At 39.2% G+C, this 16,479-nt stretch overlaps 2 long non-coding RNA genes across 3 annotated transcripts; both read right to left on the bottom strand.

The window, feature by feature from the left end:
- Window positions 1–1,556: 1,556 nt before the first annotated feature.
- LOC309696362 lies at window positions 1,557–8,885 on the bottom strand. Of its 2 annotated transcripts, XR_014273442.1 has the most exons (4): window positions 8,016–8,885; window positions 5,025–5,972; window positions 3,784–4,131; window positions 1,557–3,657 (listed from the first exon to the last, which is right to left on the bottom strand). It is a non-coding gene; the product is annotated as an uncharacterized lncRNA (long non-coding RNA). The 2 variants fall into 2 exon arrangements; XR_014273443.1 differs by lacking the exon at window positions 8,016–8,885 and having other exon boundaries at window positions 5,025–6,073.
- Window positions 8,886–10,127: 1,242 nt separating this feature from the next.
- On the bottom strand, window positions 10,128–13,755 carry LOC309696302. The gene is made up of 3 exons (XR_014273414.1): window positions 13,363–13,755; window positions 12,116–12,463; window positions 10,128–11,996 (listed from the first exon to the last, which is right to left on the bottom strand). It is a non-coding gene; the product is annotated as an uncharacterized lncRNA (long non-coding RNA).
- Between the last annotated feature and the right edge of the window lie 2,724 nt (window positions 13,756–16,479).

Below are 16,479 nucleotides of genomic sequence, written 5' to 3'. Positions count from 1 at the left end.
TATATAAATGTTTTCTGTTAGATAGCTATATATATATATATATCGTTTTGTTACTATTAGTGAAAAACATCTGACAAGCAAATATTTTTAGGTTGAGTGGCTGACGGTGGGTTAATTATGTTTTGTTTTTGTAAAGTTAAAAAAATAGTCCCAATTTAATAGCTGTCACTTAGCTGTTCTTCCCCCTTTTTTAAGAAGGGGGATTTTTTGCAACTAGTTAAAAAAAAACTTGGAAAGAGGAACTAACAGAGACATGTGAAATGAGACACTTCATGGCACTCGTGTTTCACAACCACATCCTGCTGAGCTAACATGACTCTTTGAATTATCATTTGACTTTTGAAATGACTCTTTATGTGATTTGGTGCTACAAAAAGACAAATGAACTATAACTGAATATAGAGTATATCAAACTTTATATCATACTTTTTAGATGGCTAACCATAAGCAGGTATCTTGTGCTTCGGTTTCTGTTACGTGTCATCTCAGAGGCTAAAAATGTCTGTGGACCACAGAGGCTGCAGGAGCTACAATATAAGATCGACTGGTGTCTCTGGTGGAAATGTTTTTACTCTTGCTACATATGAGAAGAGTAGCAATGAGAATTGTGGATGCACAAACTAAGAAATCACAATTGCACCTACACAGGGTATGATTGCAGCTTGATAACCAAGCAAGCTATCATTAACTTAGCATTTCACTCACTCAAAAGGGAATTTGGTCAAACCACTCCATCACTGAATGTTGGAGGTTATAGCTCAATGAAGTCCCATCAAAACATCAGTTATTTGATCTTGAGGCCACCAAATCCAACACCTTCACTCCTTGGTTCAGTGTAACAGACACCAGGAATGAGTCTGAATTTCTACACCAAATATAAAAGAACTCAGAGTGAAACCCACCATGTGTTGTTGGTCCCAGCTAGTTTAAGAGGAGCTCTGTCAGCAGCTACAGAGCTCCAAGGGACAAAGTGCCTGCTGTAATAACAGAATTAAATAACAGAATTATTCAATAATTAAAATATTCAGGTCGTAGGATCTGAAACTGATGGAAGCCAAGCGAAGTGCTTAACACCTAGTTTCCACTGTTAGCTAGTCAACTCGGCTCGACTTGGTTTAAGAGAAATTATGACGTTGTGTTATTTGATGGGTACTCAGTTGTAGCTATAAATGGCCAAAACCAAGCACAGTCGAGTTATGTCGAGTCGAGTTGGTACTAGTGGGATACAGGCTTATGTGCCTGAACTAAAGTGCCTATGAGTACAACTCCTGCAACAATTTGCCCCCACCCCCTCCCAAATCTACCCAACAACAACAACCAAAGCAAAGACCAATCAGGTAATCAAAATAAAAATGAAGCAAACAAACAAACAAACAAACAAAAAGATTGCTGATTTTACCCAACACCAAAAAAGGCAAAATACCAAATTACTTCCCTATAACACGCAGCATGATTTAATATTCTACACCGACAATCAGTGTATGCCTACTACTTGACCCAAAAGTATATAAAATGTAAAAACATGAAACAAAAACAAAACAGAACAACAACCGTAATGCAGATTAGGGATTATTTAATATAAAGTGAAACCAAAATCAACCAAATCATCTGGACTAAAAGTGATCTGTGATTCCAATCAGTGTTCCTAAACTACCACAAAAACAAAGTGTTCAGCAGTCTGTAAGAAGTGGACGGATTCAGAAGCCATATTCAAAACCAGTTACAAATCAGGAACATGGACAGTACGAGTTTTCAACAAAAATAGACAACAGTCCCTCTAGTCCATCCAGCTGAACATTATTGTCCAGACAGATAACATTTTTTACATATTCACACAGCCTAAGTCATTGGTGTGAGGAGGGAACTGACTAAACCAACAATCCCATCAAAACCAATGAGGTGTTCCCAAACATGCAACTTTACCCACATTTTACAGATGAAAAGACAAAACCGACGAGGAAAGCAAGGTCAACAGTCCTGTGGCTGTCATAATATCTCCTTCTATAATCCACAGTGATTTTTCATTTTTCCAAACTCTTACTGTCACATGTTGTGTTGTATAAACACTCGTGTGTATATATATTAGGGGTGCAACGATACACAAAATTCACGGTTCTGTTCTGTTCGATACTTTGGTGTCACGGTTCGATATTTTTTTGATACAAAAAAAATGTTCATGCCTTTTTAATTTGTCATTTATTAAAATTATAAATATATATTTTAACTCAGAAGTACAGTTTTTAAATTTAATGTTGCTGAAACAACAAAGTAATAAAAAAACAAATCTAATCGAGGAATCACTCATCTTTTGGAAAAGAGAGTTTATTACAGAGAAATGTCTCTTTCCAAACTAAAAGCTATACTATACGCTTCTTCTGGGCTATATTCTCAGCAGCATATTAAACATATCAGGTCCCCATAAGGAGAATCATGTGCTATTGGCTGTCTAAATGACTCGGGTAAAGTTTGTAGCATGCGTGTTTGTTGTTTTTGTCTGCTTCCACTTGTCTTTGCACTAGGATGATGTTGGCGTAAATGTGCAGTCATATTCGTTGTGTTCCCACTAGTGCTGTCAGCGTTAATCTCGTTAAAATGACATTAACGCCATAACGTGGCAAATCTCCGTTAATGAGTTACAGCCGATCGCCCCATGCGTGGGGCTGGACGGTGTCAACACATTAACAAGCTAACTGCGCTAACGCACTAGCTCCCACCCATGTAATTGAGCATTGCGTGGCACATCCAACATACTGTTTTACTTTTGTCCATGACGCGCTTACCTTCAGGGTCATACGTCACATGAAAACCAAAATAGTTCCAAACGCCAGATCTGAATGAGGGTGGGGGAGGTTCAATTTGTCATGTTGCAAGGAGAGCTTAACTTCTGTCTGCTAGCTTGCCCTGCGCTCAGTGAATCTGCGTTCGACTACTCCGACTAGGCTGCACTGTCGAGCGCAGATCCACTGAGCTCTCAACACAGACAGCATCGTCAGAAGGAAGGTTGATAAAATAAATTAAAAATTTTGTACTGTTCGATATATATTCGTACCGAACCAAAAGCACTGTATCGAACGGTTCAATATCGATACGAGTATCGTTGCACCCCTAATATATATATATATATATATATATATATATATATATATATATATATATATATATATATATATATATATATATATTTTTTTTTTTTTTTTTTTTTTTTCACATATAATATTTTACAAATAATGTAAACTCTACTACAGCAAAATCACTAATTCTGATACAGCATAACATACAGTAATATAATAAAGTTTCACTTGGTTTGAGAAAACCATATTAAAATACTGAAGATGGACTCAAACTGTAGGTCATAAAGCTGCAATCAGATATTACAAAGATGTTTGAGAGAAATGTGAAATGCGTTTAAATTTTAGATGTTTGAAATCTGCAGCTGAATGTTCCCCATCTTTAACGCTCGTCTGACCTCAGATCATTTTTGTTTTCTTGTTTTCATTAACAAAAAAAATGAGGTTGGTTTGAACACTGACTGTTTTCTTTAAATTTTCTGTAGCTACAAAACAAAAGCAACAACAAGAAGCACAACAGGAAGATACAGACCAACGGCCAGTCCAAAAGAACCACTTACACCTCGTCCTACTGGTAGGACTGCCCGACCTGCAGGTGAGAAACAGGTGTGAGGTGTCAGCTGTCAGGTAGGTGATGAGTGAAGAGCTAAAAAGAATCCAACAACCAGGAAGCAGATTCAACTTTGATCACTGACACTGAACTCTCATAACTCACCTTTAGAATTAATAACTCTCAGGTCAAGAGTTATGGTCGTGGTGGAAGGGCTGAGGTCTTTTTTCTGGGTAACACTACATTCATATTTTCCAGCATCATTAATCATCACATCCTTCAGAATCAAAGACACGTCTCCATCCTTCATCTGTCTGTCCTGCAGATCCACCCGGTTCTTAAAAGATGGATTCTGATCTGCGGGATCAAATCGCCCATCTCGATACAGATACACATTTTTATTTTGTAGGTCAGGTTTGGTCCAAGCTACAGCTCTGAGGGAACCTTTATCTCTTAGAGCTTGACATGGTAGAATGACGTTCTGTCCAGACAAAACTGTAACGATTTCCGGGTCTGGAAGAGGAAACAACACAGAGCAAAGTGAGAGAGTAAGGATCAGAAAAGACACTAAAAAAAAAAGCTTTTTCTTATTGATGTTGAGGACACTGTGGGTCAAAAGAGGAGCCTCAGAAACCAGCACACTTGAGAAGTATCTAGTGGACACTACCACTCAGTGGAATCACAAAAGGAATTACTTACTTCAGATATGCTGCTTACTGTCTTTGACACTTGAGTTAATTTTTTCTTAATGATATGAAGTACATCTGTTTTTTTTCTTGATTGCCAAGACATCAGGGGGCATGTTTGAATTCTCATCATCTGTGGGCACTTTGACCTCAGTTTAACGTCAAAGTCCTGCTGCTTGAATTGTCTAAAACTCTGATGACAGTTGTAGATTAGAGTGGCTGTGGCTCAGGAGGTAGAGCAGGAGTGTGAATAAATATGACATAAAGCACTGCTGATTGAGACATGTATGAAGTGATTTGACTGCTCAGGTAGAAAAGTACTACATGAGCTAGTCTGTTTAGATTGAATAAGGAGCTAAATGGAAGCTGATGGTTTTCTCAGAGATGTTTTAATATCAGCACCAGATCATTTTGGAAAGACTCCACAGACCTTTGTCTTCTTATTGTTTAGGGCTTACATGTTTAATTGACTTCCTGCAGGTTCCACAGAAACATGCCCTGATGATGAGTGGGGGGGTTTAAAGTAAACTTTATTTAATGAACAATTAAAACACATATTCACTTTAAAACAAAAACATTCCGTAACAATGAACTACTACTGTATTATGTGTGTTGATATTGCATTATACCATATTGTACACATGCAAACCACTCTGAAACTCTTTATTCTTCTTTATGTTGCTTATGGTGGCTGTTTGGTTTCCAACAGTTAAATCTCACCTGCAGACACGAACACAAAGACGACAGCAAACAGCAGAGTCGAGCAAAGACACGCACATGTTCCTGCAGCCATGTCCGCGCTGTAGTCCGACGATCTTTGTTTAAAATCCCGCCTGCTGATATTATCCGTGGATAACTGGACCGGGGTCTAAAACTTGACTGCGTTAGTTCAAATTCAAAGCGAGTGTGAAACATGTATCTCTTTCAGCCGCTCATCTTGAATAAACGCTTTCGATTTTCCTGCGCCTGAATTATCACAAAAAAGTACCTCTTATCTGTTTTTTTTTTCATCTAAAACTTCACCCTCGAGCTCCATATGAAGCCTGAGGAAAACAAACAGGAGCAGCCGTTAAACCGTCTGTGGGCAGAACACGCCCATTTCTCTGGCAGTTGTTTTCATATAAACGAGAACATGAAGTGAAAATATGTCAAACTGTGCAAAGACAGGAAAGACTTTTGTTAATTTCCCTCTTATCGAACCAAAGCGAAGTTCCTTTCAGATACAGCTTCAAGGTTTAAAGGTGAAAACATACACATACTGATTCTCCTTCAGCTCCTCTCATATCTCTGAACTGTCTTACTAAGAAATACTCACATTACATCAGAGCTGCTCTTACACTTTATTTTAGTTACCACATTAATCATCCCTCAGTTATGTGCTGCTTTTGACAGAATTGGTACGTTTACAGCAAAAGTGTACCACCCTTTGGTCAAATGAACTGCTTATTATGTTGCACATTTTTTACTCTAACTGAGAACTACACCCCATCACACAAGCACTTTCTCTAACATTCACACAGACTCGAATTCAGATCGATGCATCAGAAGCAACTCAGTATTCACCATCTTACCTTCCTTAAATATGCAAACTGCAGGAGCCGGAGATCAAACATGGATCCAGTTGGTTAACAACCTGCTCCCAAAAAGCCACCAAACAGGAGAGCTACACTAGAAAACACAACATACTCCATAATCACATGCCAGATATAAATTGATCCAAAACATAAACAAAACAGCCTAAACACCTACAGGGAGTGCAGAATTATTAGGCAAGTTGTATTTTTGAGGAATAATGTTATTATTGAACAACAACCATGTTCTCAATGAACCCAAAAAACTCATTAATATCAAAGCTGAATGTTTTTGGAAGTAGTTTTTGGAACATAACACGGCCTATCTTTGTTTAGAAACTTCAGTCAGCATATAATACAAACACAGACTCAGAGCAGACTCTCAGACAACTTACACAACTCTTACATGAGCTGTGGTTAGAAGGCAGAACTGATGAAAGATAAAAATAAATAAAGAGGAAATGCTCAGAGACTTGGCAAGTATCAGTGCTACTACATTCTGATCTCAGAGGGGACTTTGATGTTTTGTAACGAAAAGTGAAAATAAGGGACTTTCCGAATGACTTGAGCCTGCTCTGTGGTTCACCAGTTTTTTTGTGTGGAATAAATCCAATGAAGGAGAAAGAAAGAGCATTAATGTTTTAGGGTCGCACATTTTTGAGTCAATAACATCAGTGAGAGCTGAAGTAACTGTACTCTTTCAGTGCATCATACAGTGCTTTCATGTGGTCTATCTGTGAGACAAGCGCAGCAGCAAGTGAGTCAAATACTGCCTAACATGCACGTGAATGCGGTGTTGTTGTTAGCAGGGATGATGTGGCGTGTTTACTGAGTGGGCTGACACTAAAACTACCTAACACAAAAACATGAAACTTTTTTTTAACCATGTTTAAAATGTTTATCTAATTCTTGGAGCGATTTAAATTCTACAAATATGCATCACCACTTTTTGTAAAGTCATAATGAAGATGAAACTGTTCGCTTCCTCAATTCGATGGTGGTGAAGGAGTTAAAAAGTCTTGAAAGCACAAACAAAATCAGTCTGACCGATCCTGTACACAGCATGTGTGAACATGTTGGAGCTCTGTTGTTAGCCAAAGAGTGACAGGAAGGTTTGTTTTTCTTTTTGTTTTCTGTTCTATAAGTCAACAGGACAAAGTCCGGTCAGACAGGGTATTTATTTGATATTTGTACCTGCATGGGTTTTTCTCCTACAAAACAATAACATGCTGGATTAGAGAATGAAATGCCTGTTGGTGTGGTACCCTGAATGTTTGAACTGTCAACAACTCTCAGCCCGCAGCGTTTGTGCCCCCCTCACTTTTTTTTCTTGCTTTTGCTGTGAATAGTTTGTATCACAGAGCAAAACACATTTGCTCGCACCCGATGTGGTGTTAGGGTGATATTTAGTTTGGTCAGTAGGTGGCAGTGGCGGCTCAGATAAATGAGAGACTGGCAAAGTAATGCCTTACAAAAGTAACGCAGGACAGTTATTGTAATGGAAGCCGTCAGTAACAAAGAACTGCTGTTTTGCTGTGTTTCAGGTGAAAGCAGTATACGAGCACTGCATAGGTTTATGAAAAGTTAACACTTATTTAAAGTAATATTTTTTGAGTGAAATTCCTGTTAATGTGACATTAATGTGTCCAAATAAGAGAGTTAGTTAAGCTTATCTGTGGATGAACCTAGCAACATGGGTGTCCTAGAATCCTACATTAGACTTTGCAAAGTGTTGTACCATCAAAAATATGACAGAGAAAAATATTTGCTGGTTTAAGTTAAAATTATCAGAAATGTTTTGGTAAACCAGCTGGTACATGTTGTGTATTGTTTACTGTCTTTTACTCTGTTCTCTAAAGGCTGATTATAAATAATCCTCTGCAAAAGTAACGCAGGCCAGTTATTGTGATGGAAACCACCAGTAACACAGAACTACTGAGAGCAACAAAGCTCAATGTGCACCTGAATGAACCTTGTCTTCCTTCAGTGTGTAACATGATCTGGTGAGCTACCAGCCAAGAGTATGTTTCCTGCTCTGGACAAAAATCTAGAACATGTTGAATTAACATCTTCCAAAGATGGAACAACTACAAGATGACATCAGAACAGCATTGTGGACCCTTGGGAAACCCAAACTCACAAAGGTGTGCCAGCGTCTTAAGTGCAGCGAACCAACAGTGGTGGGTTTTAAAGGACAGCCCCGACATGCTCTGATTCGGCTGGCAGAAAGTGCTCTGGACGAGATTGAAGAAGCAGAGGAATCTGAAGTGTTTCTGCTGTTTGTATAGGATCTCCAGTCGTTCATACAGTCATTACAAGAACATCCTGTGACCGAAGCGGAGCTACTTCAAACTTCTAACAGATCTCGAGGACTGCTCTGCTGTAGAGTTTTCAGCTGTCCATGGTGGAGTCTATAATGAGAGCAATCGAGGCGTTAAGGAGAATTTACAGCTCAGCGTAACACGATGGCGGTGGGAGAGTTTTTTTTAGTGTCAATGTAGGCAGTGACAGCAATATGTGGCACAACCACCCTGTGGTGTGGAAAAGAGAAAAGTGCTAACATGTGAAGAGCCAGAGTGTTGAAAACAATGCAAAAAGCCCAGTGCAGCCAGTGTCTGTGCCTTGGCACAACTTTGTATACAGTATTTACTTTCAATGATGTGCAGTTAGCATTTTGTAAGACTGCATGCGAGCCTATCTGCAGTGGATGATAGCACCCCTTCAGTTGCTGTGCGAATGGAACAGCAGTACAGAAATGTGCACTTGGGGTGGCTGTAGCTCAGGAGGTAGAGCAGGTCACTTACTGATTGGAAGATTGATGGTTGAACCCCAGTCTGCATGTCAAATATCTGTGGTCATGATATTAACCTCAAGTTGGATCTGATGCATGCACTGGAGTATGAATTTATGAATATTAGACAGAAAGCACTTAGGCATAGACAAAACTGCTTGTATAAATGGGTGAATGATGCATATTACATAAAGTGCTTTGAGTGCTGCAAGAGAGCAGAAACACACTTTACAAGAATCAGATTATTTACATTTTACACATCTGTGGACCATAAATTAGACGTTATACTTCTTTGAAATCCACCTGAAGGATGCTGCCTGCAGGGATGCATGTGTAGTAGACTGTGGGTCATTCTTCCTTGTGCAGTCTTTGGGCCATCACTCAATTCAGACTAATTTATATTGTGTAGAATCAGAACACTTGGCTCAAGTGCTTCATATTGTAAAGTAAGGACCTTACAATAATGCAGAGAAAACTCCAACAGTCAGAATCACCATTTGGTGATACTGTCCCACTAAACTTTGAAATAGTCTGGGAACCACAATTAGGCCCACAGTCTGAGAGCACAGAAACACACAAAGAGCTGAAGTGAAACTGAGTGTTAAAATAAATTAAAATTCCCCACTGCTGCCACCGTCTGTGTTTTTCATCATGTTTTTTTTTTTTATTAAAATTTTTATTGTGGTTTTTCTTTTCCACTGGTGAATCCACTGTTGCTTTCTTACCTTAATCCGGACCACTAGTCAAACGATCAGCATTTGACAGGTTCATAGGTCATTATCTTCCAGTGACACACGAGCACGACTGTGGGTGAAAGCCCCTCTTCATTCGCTGTCAGGACAGAAACCTGTGCACATGTTACTCTATTTATTAAAACCTTCTCCGTGTAAAGTTGTTTCCTCTGTGAAGCACGTTGCAACATTGGCTTTGGAAAGATAAAAAGACTCAAATGTGTTAAAGTGAAGGTTGTAGTAGTCTAAGCTAGTTTGGATGAAGTGGATAAACAGGATGAGAAATATGACTGCAGTTGTTTACCTTGGTATTAATGTTATAGATATTCATACATGCTTATATTATCTGCATGAAAGAACACTAAAGCAACATGGACGTCCACTTAGAGAGAAAATGACAGAGCAGGGAATATTCTGACTATTTGATTTCAGCCTGGGACTCAAATCTTAAACAATCTTAAAGTGTCTCAGTGCAGATTATTAATTGTACATTCTGATTAATCTCACTATAAGATGATAAGTTCATCTAAAGTATTTTACAATGTTTTAGTTTTTCTTTGTCCTTCAACTCTGATGGAGCAGCTGTGATCAGAGTGAGAGCTGCAGCTGGATTTTTTTTTTTAAAAAAAGCCTTTACATGACTGAAATCCAAGTTTATGGAGGGGTCTGTTTCTCAGAAGCTCCTGAAGGGAAGTTAGATTTCACGGAATACCAGACTGGGACTGATAAGTTTCAGTTTCATTATCCTTTTTATTTTTGTGTTCATTTCAATTCATTTTTTCTCATATAGCAGCAAATCAATACTCATTCCAGCACTGATTCAGAAGCCATTTTCAAAACCAGTTAAAAATCAGGAAAATCAACTTCACAAAGAATGGCAAGTTGGACAGCAGTCCCTCTAATCACTCACTGAAACCCATCCAAGTGAACATTATTGTTCAGGCAGTTAATTTTTTGATTTACTAACACACCACAGCCCAAGTCATTGGTGTGTGAAGGGAACTAACTAAACCAACAATCACACCAAAACCAATGAGGTGTTCCCAAATATGCAACTTTACTTATGTTACACAGATGAAAACACAAAACTGACAAGGAAAGCGCGGCCAGTCCTGTGGCTGTCATATTATCACCTTCTATAATCCACAGTGATTTTTCCACACACTGTGACATGCTTTTGTGTCTGTGTTGTGAGTTGGTTTAGTCAGCATCTATATTTATGCTGACTGAACATGATGAGTCAAACCCATCCAGATGTCACAAACAGCTGCTGAACCTGAAGCTGAAACCAACACTCACTGATTCAAACACTGCCACACACACGACACTGGATATTTAATTAGAAAAACACAACATAATATGCATATATGTACAATGGGTTTGGGTCAAAGTGAACTTGTGAATTTTCCACAAAAGCATGACAGAAATATAAACGATATTTTAAAAAGAATATAAACTCGGCTCACTGATTCTAATACAGCAGAACATAGAGTAATGTTCCTGCGTAATACAGTTTAACTTGGTGTGAGCAAAACATATTAAAATACTGAAGGTGGACGGAAACTGTAGGTCATAAAGCTGCAGGCAGACTTGACATGATGTTTGAGAGAAATGCGAAAAACATTAAAGATTTTAGATATTTGAAATGTGCAGCTGAATGTTCAACATCTTTAAAGTCTGTCTGTCCTCAGATCATCTTTGTTTTCATTAAAACTGAGCTTGGTTTGAACACTGACTGTTTTAGTACTGGAGCATAAATGTTTAAACATATTTATGGATTTTTCCTGCTTTTTATAAACAGGAACAATGAAATTGAGACTTTAGTGGATTGTAGTGCACTTCTTGACAGTCAGATAATCATAATTTAGAAATGTAAAACAAAAAAGTATAGCAGGAACAAAATAAACTGTTTTCAAAGTGGTTGGTTTAGAATGTTGATCTTTTTATGACTAACTTAGCCAACTCATTTTACTCTGCTCTGGGGAGCTCGTGCAGATTCTGACTCATTTCTTTTAACCCCTCAAAAGTAAAAAGAAGACAGACAGACCAACTGTCAGTCCAACAGATGGAACCACAAGAAACTGAACATTTAAGATGTAAAATCAAATCAAGAACTTAACATTTGATATGGCCTGCTGGATGTTAAGCATTAAAATGTCTGTCATCTTATCATCTTCCTTTCTCTGGAAAAATGTCAACCTACTACTTCCCAGCAGAAGGGTGGTATGGACCCTGATTGTGTTGTTGTTTATATCTTCTGTGGATGGAAAAAAACAACTGCCAGAAAAAGCAGACCAGAAACTGTCAGACCAACAATCAGTCCAACAGATGTGAAAGAAATTAAAATTTTAGATGTTTGAAATCTGCAGCTGAATGTTCCCCATCTTTAATGCTCGTCTGACCTCAGATCATTTTTCTTTTCTTGTTTTCATTAACAAAAAAAAAAACACTGAGGTTGGTTTGAACACTGACTGATTTCTTTAAATTTTCTGTAGCTAAAAAACAAAAGCAACAACGAGAAGCACAACGGGAAGATACAGACCAATGACCAGTCCAGCAGAGCCACTTACACTTCGTCCTACTTGTAGGTATGTCTGACCTGCAGGTGAGAAACAGGTGTGAGGTGTCAGGTAGGTGATGAGTGAAGAACAGAACAGAATCCAACAACCAGGAAGCAGATTCAGCTTTGATCACTGACACTGAACTCTCATAACTCACCTTTAGAATTAATAACTCTCAGGTCAAGAGTTATAGTAGTGGTGGAAGGGCTGAGGTCTTTTTTCTGGATAACACTACATTCGTATTTTCCAGCATCATTAATCGTCACATTCTTCAGAATCAAAGACACGTCTCCATTTTTCATCTCTCTGTCCCGCAGATCCACCCGGTTCTTAAAAGATGGATTCTGATCCTCGAGATCAAATCGCCGATCCACATACAAATGTACTATTTTCTTTTGTAGGTCAGGTTTGGTCCACTTTACCACTCTGATGGAACCCGTATCATTTGGAGCTTGACATGGTAGAATGACGTTCTGTCCAGACTGAACTGTGATGCTTTTGTCCTCTGAAAGAGGAAACAACACAGAGCAAAGTGAGTGAGTCAAGACACTCAAAAAACTTTTTCCTACTGATGTTGAGGACACTGTGGGTCAAAAGAGGAGCCTCAGAAACCACCACTGAGAAGTATTTAGTGGACACTACAAAGTGTGCCACATCAGTGGACTCACAAAAATAACAATTAACTTCTAATATGCTGCTTACTGTCTTTGACATTTGAGCAAATTATTTTTATTTTTATGATATGAAGTACATCTGTGTTTTTTTCTTGATTGCCAAGACATCAGAGGGCATGTTTGAAAAGCCAAAAATCTCAGATTTTGATAGCACAAAGAGTTACTTCTCATCATCTGTGGGAACTTTGACCTCAGTTTAACGTCAAAGTCCTGCTGCTTGAATTGTCTAACACTCTGATGACAGTTGTAGATTAGAGTGGCTGTGGCTCAGGAGGTAGAGCAGGAGTGTGAGTGTGAATAAATATGACATAAAGCACTGCTGATTGAGACATGTATGAAGTGATCTGACTGCTCAGGTAGAAAAGTACTACATAAGAGCTAGTCTGTTTAGATTGAATAAGGAGCTCGTGGTAAATGGAAGCTGATGGTTTTCTCAGAGACGTTTTAATATCAGCACCAGATCATTTTGGAAAGACTCCACAGACCTTTGTCTTCTTATTGTTTAGGGCTTACATGTTTAATTGACTTCCTGCAGGTTCCACAGAAACATGCCCTGATGATGGGCGGCTTAAAGCAAACTTTATTTATTAAACAATTATATCACATATTCAGTTTCAAACAAATACACTGTCTAACAAGCACCTAATACCTTTGTATTATATCATATTGTACACACGTAAACCACTCTGAAACTCTTTATTCTTCTTTATGTTACATACAGTTATCTCACCTGCACACACGGACACAAAGACGCCAGCAAGCAGCAGAATCGAACAAAGAAATATGCATGTTCCTGCAGACATGTCTGATGATCTTTGTTTTTAAAAATCCTGCGTGAATCCGTAAGTAACAGGACCGGAGTTCAAATTTGACTGCGTGAGATCAAATTCGAGGCTTGACCAAAGTCACAGTGAAACATGTCACAAACTCTTTCGATTTCGCTGGGTTTAAATTATTAAAAAGAAAATAATTCTTGATTAATTTCCCAAAAGTTATATCCTCGATCGCCACGGAGAATGCATGAAGCCTTCAAAATCTTAGAAAAAGGAGCTCACAGTGGGCAGAGCCTTAAACCTTGAAGAACAGGCACATCCCTCAGTGAGCTGTTTTCATTTGAATGAGAACATGAAGTGGAAAAATATGCCCCCACCCACACACACACTTACACACACACATGTCCTGATTTGTAAAATGTTATGGGTTCATCATTCCTGTCCTGATGTTGTCTCGAGCTCATGTTTGAACACGAGCTATCTCTGGTAAAATCTTGCACGACTCTTTTACATGAACTGGTTGGAAAGCAGAACTGATGAAAGATAAGAATAAATAAAGAGGAAATGCTCAAGGACTTAAAAAGGATCAGTGCTTGATCCTGATCTCAGAGGGGAAATTTAACTGATTCATAAAGAAAACTGAAAACAAGGGACTTTCGGAATAAACTTGAGTGTGAGTCACTCCACACAGCAGCCAGGTCCGTTCTGTGGAGTTCACCTGTTTTTGTCTGGAAAAGAAATCGAATGAAGGAGAAAGAAGGGGTGTAAAAGTTTTAGATTTCTGAGTCAATAACTGCAGTGTGAGATGCACATCACTACGAAGTAATTGTACTCTCTCGATACACTGTACTGTTCTTTTAATGGTTTCTATCTGCGAGAAAGCAAGCGGCACCACTTTTTGTGGAGTCTTCATGAAGATGAAACTCTTGTCTTCCTGAATCTAACGGTGGTGAAGGAGATAAAAAAGCTTGAAAGCATGAACTAAATCAGGTTCTGTGCTTTGTTTCTGTTGCTGCGTAACAGGCCCAGACAGGAACTACATACAGCATGTGTGAACATGTGAGATCCCCCTGTCTTCAAAACAGTGAAAGGATGTTTTGCTTTTCTGTTGCTTTTTTTCTTTTTCTCTTCTACAAATCAACAGAAATAAAGAGTCAAACGGGGTTTTTAGCTGATGTTTTCATGATTGATGGGTTTTTCTACTACAAAACAATAAACTGTTGGATTAAATAATGATTATAAATTGACTGTAGGTGTGTCTTGTCTGCAGTCAACTTGTATTATAATGTGCCGACAACGCCTTATCATCAAACTTCAAACAGACCTCAAGGATTGCTCTGCCATAGAGTTTTCAGCCGTCCATGTTGGAGTCTAATGAGTGTAATCGAGGTTTTAAGGAGTTTACAGTTCTGTGTGGGTTGCAGTGAGAGGGTTTTTTTAGTGTTGATGGAGAAAGGGGAAGTGCTAACATACAAAGGGCCAGAGAATTGAAAACAAAGTAAAAAGCTCACTGCAGCTATTGTCTGTGTTTTGTCACAACAGTGAAATCCACTCTTACGCTAAAACACAGACAGTGGCTACAGTGGTCACATATCCTGGTACTGTCCCCATTCCAGCATCCCTCAGACATATACAGCATTTACTTCCACAAAGTTAGGAGACAGTATTTTGTAGGACTGTGAGGAAGCAAATATCCAGCGGGAGAGAACAGCCCCTCCCTTTGCTTGCTGTCCAAATGGAAACAAGCGTGAGGATGTACATTTGGGGTGGCTGTAGCTCAGGAGGTAGAGCAGGTCACTTACTTATTGGAAGGTTGATGGCTGAGCCCCAGTCTGCATGTCAAACATCTTTGGGCAAGATATTAACACCAAGTTGCTCTCTGATGCATCCACTGGAGTATGGATTTATGAATATTAGACAGAAAGCACTTGTTATAGAAAAAAAGTGCTTGTATGAATGCGTAAAGTGCTTTGACTGCTGCAGGAGAGCAGAAACACACTTTACTAGAATCAGATTATTTACTATTTTACACATTTGTTGACCATAAATTATACTTTATACTTCTTTGAAATCAACTTGAAGGATGCTGCCTGCATGGACGCATGTGTAGTTGGTGGTACATCAGACCGTGCCACTGTTTTTGTGCAGTCTTTGGGCCGTCACTCAGTTGAGTTCAATTCAGTTTTATTTATGTAGCATCAAATCAAACAGTTGGCTCAAAGTTCTTTATAAAGCAAAGTAAGGACATTACAATATTGCAGAGAAAATTAAAGGGCAGAGGTGAGTGGTACTAGTGGAGAGTCTTGGGCTTACTTGAAAACATTTTAGGCGGGGAAGGGGTTGCCGTGGGAGCATTCCAGGGATGGTTGAGAGTGTGGGGAGGCTGGTCCAGGTTCCAAGGTGTCCAGGGAGGTTGAAGTACGGGCTGGAGGGCTGAGGAGAAGATGAATGTGTGGTCCTCGGGTTCTGGGCAGACGGGAGAACGGGACGGAAACAGAACCAGCACTGCTGGTGAGTACGACGGGTGATGAATCTGGAGAATACAGGAGACGGGGGACACATTAACCCACGATCCGGGCACACAGAGTCTGAGCACAGAGGAGGCCAAGTTTACCACGGGTGGTAGCAGGAAGAACTGGCGAGGAGTAGCAGGCAGTGCTGGCTTAAAAGCCCTCTAGATGGAGCCCCGGAAATTGGAAGCAGGTGATGAGCTGGCCAACTCCACCCCAGGGGACGGACAACAGGAGCCTGGACCACACCCGACCAGACACTCCCACAGCATATGACAATTTATTAAAACCTTCTTCACATTAAGTTCTTTCCTCTGTGCCGCACTTTGAAATGTTGGCTTTGGAAAGATAAAAAGACTAACATATTTTAAAGGATCAAGTGGATGAGAAATATCACTGTGTATTTTTAACCCTGGTAATAATGTTAAAGATATTCATACATGTTTATATGACCTGTATGAAGGAACACTGTGGGAATGTTTCCTTCAACTCATCGTGTTTTCCATGGATGTCCACTGAGTGAGGAAAAGACGGAGCAGGGAATGTTCTGACTATTTGATTTCA

The sequence above is a fragment of the Aulonocara stuartgranti genome (genome assembly GCF_965226115.1).
Source record: "Aulonocara stuartgranti genome assembly, chromosome: 3".
Classification (NCBI taxonomy): domain Eukaryota; kingdom Metazoa; phylum Chordata; class Actinopteri; order Cichliformes; family Cichlidae; genus Aulonocara; species Aulonocara stuartgranti.
Note: the sequence above shows the minus strand (reverse complement) of the source record. Positions and strands in the feature narration are given on the sequence as shown.